The sequence below is a fragment of the Silene latifolia genome, chromosome Y (genome assembly GCF_048544455.1).
Source record: "Silene latifolia isolate original U9 population chromosome Y, ASM4854445v1, whole genome shotgun sequence".
NCBI classification, from domain to species: Eukaryota; Viridiplantae; Streptophyta; class Magnoliopsida; order Caryophyllales; family Caryophyllaceae; genus Silene; species Silene latifolia.
Genome location: NC_133538.1, coordinates 144,194,177 through 144,201,066, shown reverse-complemented (window position 1 = coordinate 144,201,066; position 6,890 = coordinate 144,194,177).

The following is a 6,890-nucleotide window of genomic DNA, read 5'->3' as shown; positions in this document are numbered from 1 at the left end:
AGAATGTCATATAGCCTATCAAATAACAAATTCCGTAATTGCATCTTGTCGAAGACGAGATGCAAGCGGTACAACCCAGCTAAGATTAAGCATGCCATAATCATATATACATTCATACTTGGGCAAAGATGAGCATGCCGTAATTAGACTTGTGAAGTATCTTACAAAATGTGTACCCATCTCTCATTAATACCAATATAATAACTATACCTTTATGACACACCAATACCACAATTTCACCAAGTAAAGTGTAAGCAAGCATGACACCGGATGTAATATGCAGTATCTTACAAAATGTAACACACTATCAAGAGACATGTCATAAACTCACTTCAAGAATGATACCGTTATTGTGACACAAGAAAACCATTATTGTAACAAAGTATAACTGTTATTGTAACACGAGTAAACTATACATTCCACGCATTATACATCTCATTATAGCATTAGAGTAATAGAACACCATTCTTCCATTATCGTAATTCGTCATTGAGTAACATACTTATATCGTTAAAGTAACACATTCAAGTGCTCTTCAGTTTCACTACCCATTCTCTCATATGCAATGTGATGGACATACATTTTTTTTGTTCTTAACTACAGCGATTTCATCAAAAAAGTGACATTGTAGAGCGTTTAGAATCTTCATAAGTGCTTGAGTTTCCCAGTGATAGTGAATCCAATCAATATAGTTATGTTGAATCCTTTCTTCGTCTAAGCGGCCATCAAAATCAACTACGACTGGTTTCAGGCTGAAATAACTTGGATATTTCTTATGTTCATAATTTGTGGCATCACAAACAAAGTAAACACCAACAACAATCATTTTGAGATTCAATAAACATAAAGAAAGTACCCTTCTCATTACACTTATTAGGAAGTATTAACTCTCGATGAGTGACATTCGACAACTAACGTGCTGGTAAAGCCAATATGGGAGTTGAACCCAATATGGGAGTTGAACCCACATCTTGTAAATTGCACAATGCTCTCCCATTTGAGCTAATTAGCTTTTAAATAAAGTAAAATGAGAATATTCGTAATGTAAATGCGTTAATGTGCGATATCAAAGAAATTATAAACTGATAAGTTCGCTTACCTATATCCGGAGGAACAAGTTGAGAGAGCTACTGTTAATTTTATCAATGGACCTAAGTAGTTCTGATCATGGCTATAGATTATCAAATAAAAGGCATAATAGTTCATCCAAAATATAACAAGTAATTTCATCACAAGTCAGGCCTCCAGAGTCGTGCGGCAAAGTATACATAACCACACCATGGCATAGAAAGCAATAATTGGTAAAGACCACCCTATAGCTCGGATACATTATTAAAGTTCACAAATGCATTAACCTCACATGAACACAAAAATAGAGCTCACGTACATCAATTATCTTCATAAGCTCACCTCATAAATACATCAACACATAGCTCATATCCACAGGTTCACCTTGAATATAAAGCAAATTATACCTTAGATATAATATTACACCTCACAGATGCATTAAATTATAACCCACATACACTATTTTACAAAAATATAGCTCAGGTACATTACTTCTCTTCACGAGTTCACCTCATAGATACACCAAAACATAGCTCAGAGTTATAATTTGGTGCTTGTAAGAGGTTAAATATGTATCTAGGTTATCCAAGCTAGATATTGATGTCATATAAAATTGCATAAACTGGATCATTGTATAAGAAGAGATTTAGCATGTAGCAAATTTATCACTGAACACTTTAAACAATAACAAAAATCGAATAGAAGTCACAATTATAATAATATTCCAATCATCCAATTCCTTTATATTGCTCCAAATCAAAACGTCGAAGTTACATTATTCAACATAGAAATTGAATTGAATTCGATTATTGTTATAAAGAGAGGCACTTATTTATTACCCAAACCCTATTTTTAGATTCTAATATACCTAAACCCAGATTTTTAATAGATTCATGTATTAATATTGGACATAAAATTAATTTATGATATAAATCAGTTTTTTTTTTTTCAAAAACTTGCACATAAAAAAGTAATCTAAGCATTTATTGAGTTTATCGGAAAAAATGCAAATGGAAATATGACTTGAATTGAATACAAACCTCATTGAATGGAGAATGATGTGATCCAAGACATTGTTCCAGACTTGCAGGAAATCATTGTTGTCGAAGTCAATGTGTTCTTTTAGAATGATTCTTTTTCAGAGATTAGTAGAGAGAATTTGGGGAAAAATAAAAATAGGAGAGTGAGGAAAGAGAAACGTAATATGATCTAATAAGCCAAATTATTTTGTGCCCCTACCATATAGCATCAGAATAAATCTCGACCCGTGAATAAGTTTGATATATGAGACTTATTTGGAATTAAGGTTCTCATGGTTCTCATTATGTGGGTGGTTATTACCGGATCTCGACCATATATATATATATATCCCTACACTTTAAAAAGAGAGGACTTGGTGGTACTGTAGCTATGAATAGTACCACCCAAGTTCTCCTCTCTACCGTTGATCTCCCCATTTACATCTCATCCCTCCATTTATCTAACCCTCTCAGCCAATCCTTTATGCCTTTCTCTATTGCTCTCATCCACTCAAAAAGACAAAAACATCGACCTCCTCTACTCACAGGCACTCCTCACTCCTCAAAAAATCATCGACCTCTCCAGCTCAAGGCGTTGTTTGGTAAACGGCATATTGACCAATTATTAGCATATTCAAGGGTTTTAGCATGTTTGACCAATCAATATGCTAATTTTAGTGTTTTGTAAACAGCATATTGAAACAGCATATTTGAGGTCAATATGTTGTTTTACAATATGCTGCTTATCCCAGCATATTGGTTAGAATATTGTAAAATAGGAAATTTTTCTCCATTTTACAAAGAAAACTAACAATCTACTAATCTTAATCTGCCAATTACCAAACACTCAAATTAATTCTGCTAATTATAATATGCTAGTCAAACCTTCTGATAAAATCTGCCATTTATAATCTGTTTTTCCAATCTGCTTATGCTGAAATTAATCCGCTGTTTACCAAACAGGGCCCAACTCTAACGGAAAATCTCTTTCAAAGGTATGTTCTCTTTTTGCGATTCGAATTCCATTTTTGTTGTTTATCAGTTTGATTTCGTTATTCATATGGTATTATACTGATTTTTCAATTTTTGTTGTTAATCAAAATATCCAATCAATTTAAAGTTTTGTTTTTTAATTAACTGATTGGATATTTATGATATTTTGATTATCAAACAAAGTCTTAATCAATCTAATATTTTGGTAAAGTTAATTAACAAACAAGTATTATACTAATTTTTTCAAGTTTTGTTGTTAATCAAAATATCCAATCAATTTTTTTTGTTGTTTACTTTCATGATTTTAGTGTTAATTCACACTATTGACAGTTTGTAATGGTTGTGGGTTTTGCCTTAGTTTGTCCTTTTATTGGTTGTCAATTTGAGCAATGTGTTTACCTCACAACCTCGGATTTGATCCTCGTATGTTGGGCTTTGATTTCCTCTTTTACACTCCACTAATTTCGATTGTTTAATTAGGGTTTTGATAGGTTTAAGTTTGCTTAATTAGCGGTCTGATAAATCACATGTACTGGTTTCATTGGCCTAATTTCTACTGGTTTATTGGGCGAGTGTTGACTGGGTTTGTTATTTCCGTTGTCATATTTCTTCTTTTCCTGCTGTAGTATCGTCCGGGTGCCATAGGTTACGGTCCTGAGGGCGGAATTTATATGATGCGTTCTTCAGCATAGTTGTTTTCCCCTTTTCCCCTGGGTTACCTCCCAATGGATATCCGACATTTTGTTTTTTTAACGCCTTTTTGTTTCTTTCCAGAATAATGAACGGTGTTCGGGCTGGCTTCTTGCATGTGCATGCACCTTCTAGGTTTGAATTTTATGGTGCTAACATTGCAGCTTTCAGTGTAGGGATAAAGGTTTTACCTTCTTCTCGTTGGTTGTCTTAATTTGTTTACGTATGTTTTCTTACTTGTGTTGTCTGCAGGTTGAACATTTACTTACTTGTGGTATCTTTAGGTTGCTGGTTGATTCTCTTAATTTGTTTATGTTTGTTTTGGCTTCTTCTGGTTGATTATTATTTTGACCTCAACTCTCTCGGTTGAATTTGAAGGTGCTAAGCAGTTTGCAGTGTGAGTGCTCTTCTTAGCGACTTCTTTTCCGAGATTTTGTTTACTCAAGTATTTATGGTCAGACTTAAGGTACGATGTTGTGGATATGTGGTCAACTATATATCCTTAATCTTTAGTCTACTATTTTGTACTACTAAATAATACTAATACTGAATTTGCTCCTGATGTATTTGTTAATATCTTTCGCCATTTAGTCTCCTTAAATGGGAAGAATATCAGCTCCTGAGTGTAGTTGAACCTGAGGTTAGCACAAATAGATCACATAGAGAGAGTAAAATTGATCATCGAAGTACCAGCTCATAAATTTGCTTCTGGTCCAACCATAACCGAGGTAGAACCAGATATCGCTAAGCACGATATAAATTCCCTTTTTCCTCTCTATACTTCAGTTGCGTTACCCGCCCCCGATCATTTTATCCATTCCCCCTTTTTTCTATTTGTCTTTAATTTGCTTATAGTCACCTCCACCCGTTTTATATTCATACACACTTTTTGTCATTGTCTATCCAGTTGTTCAGAAGAAAAATGGAGCTTCTCATGCATAAACAACCAACATTAGAAACCTTTTTCTTTTCTTTTTTTTCTATTTTCTTTTATTTCTTATTGTGTAATTTAATATTAAGACAAAAAAAGGTATAGTCTCTCCGTAATCCAATATTATGCCATTTAAGCTACCTTAATTCACCCTCGGTAAAGTATGTTGTATACTTAGAAGGTCCATTCGACCGACTAGGCCTTACTACACGTATTTTCCACCTTATAACGTCGTGTTTTGGCAACTCGCCTGGTCCATATGACTGGGTGAGCACAAAAGCGAGAGATACCCTCGGGTATTTTAATGTTGTGAGTACCCAATTTCTAACCCGCAAATCTAACCATAGATCCCGTAGAACCTTTCATTAGAATAATGTGTACATTGTTTACAAGGGCGATTCTAGGATTCGATAGATGGGGGTGCGAAAAAATTTCTTACAACGAAAAATCGAGTTATACATTAAAAAATCTTATTTAATTGAGTAAAATGTATGATGAAAGAACGTTAAAAAAAAATTCTCAAATGGAGGATTGAACCCATGACCATTAAGGTGTGAAAACATATCACAAACCTCTAAACCAACATAATTTATATGCTCCTTTACCAGTCAAATTTGTATTTATTTTTGACAAAGGAGGTGCGGGTGAATCCCCTACACCCGTCATAACCGCCACTGATTGTTTATATGTTTGTAATCTTGTATATGTCATCCCGTCCCATAAGTCATTTGATCATGTCATAGAATTCACTTACCTCACATTAACACTTGCGTCTAACGGATTTTTTTTTTACATATGAGTCATGTTGTCTAATAGTGTGTGTAAGCTCTTAGTTAGAATAACAAGCATTTGCATTTAGACACCGGTTAATGCATTAGTTCATCTTATATCGGTAGAAATTAGATCCACTTACTAACCTACAAATTACCAAGTAATCATTAGATTAATAGTGCATCATCTGAAGTACATAGTTATTAGGGTATCTGATTAATTAAGTCTAATCCGTACATTCACCTACTGCATACTCCTAGTTGATTTATATTTTCTATCATGTGGTCTTACATGCTGAATAAGGTGTCATTAACCACTAGATACGTATTTGCATTCATCTTTATTAGCCATCTCGTGAATAACACTTAGGTCGTCAGTTAGCTAAAAAGGAATTTTTGCATCATCATTAGCCATTGTTGGTTCTCATAGGTCTTAGTAAAGTAGGATCATTCATCATTTGCATTAACATTAGCATTGCACATATCGTCTTCGAATTTTCTTTCCTTTTCAAAAAAGAAAATCATAAAAAAAGGGTCTTATTTTTCAATTTATGTTTAAAAAAAAAATCAATTTTTTTTTCTAACTCTTTTGTGATCCATGTAGGAGTCTGTATATATCGTCATCACATATCATGTCTTTCCACCAAGTCTGAAACAACTCTCCCAGATTTTGACTTTTAAAGGCATGTCAACCGGTCTAAAAAAAAAAGAGAATACACGAGATACACGAAATTATTCCCATGCATACAAGAGACACACCCAAAAATAATACCATATGATTCGTGATTCAATACAAAACGAGAATAATACAGAGAAAATATACGGACAACACAATAATACACCGAGCGATTCAAGCCAATACCAGACATACTCTACACATTATCGTCTCAAATATTGTATCCCGGTTTCAAATCAAACCATAAAAATAAATCGTCCCAGTTTCCATATAAGCGCATAAGAGCCAATAATTAACGACAAAGTCGAAATTCATTCATAGTCAAAATCCAAATAGGCCTGAGGGTACCGAAATCAAATAAGTTTTCTTTACTCTTTCTTTTTGTTTTATTCTTTTATTTTGTCTTTTATTTAATTTCTCTATTTTATTGTATTGACTAACCCAGTTAATTTGTTTTTGTAAATAATTTGTATTGTATTGAGTAAATTTGGTTTTAACAATATTTTTTAGTTTAAATTCCGTCAAATATATAATACTCCCTCTTATTCACTATATTCTTTCTCTTTACTTTTTACCCAAAAAATAAGGAAATCAATTTGCACCACACAAAACACACTACCCCACATGCCATTGAATTTGGACCACACAAATCAACCCAAAAAAAGAAATAGGGAAGAAAACCCGAATAACCGAATATGGAAATAGGGAAGAAAACCCTAAATAGGAGGGAGTATTATAAATAA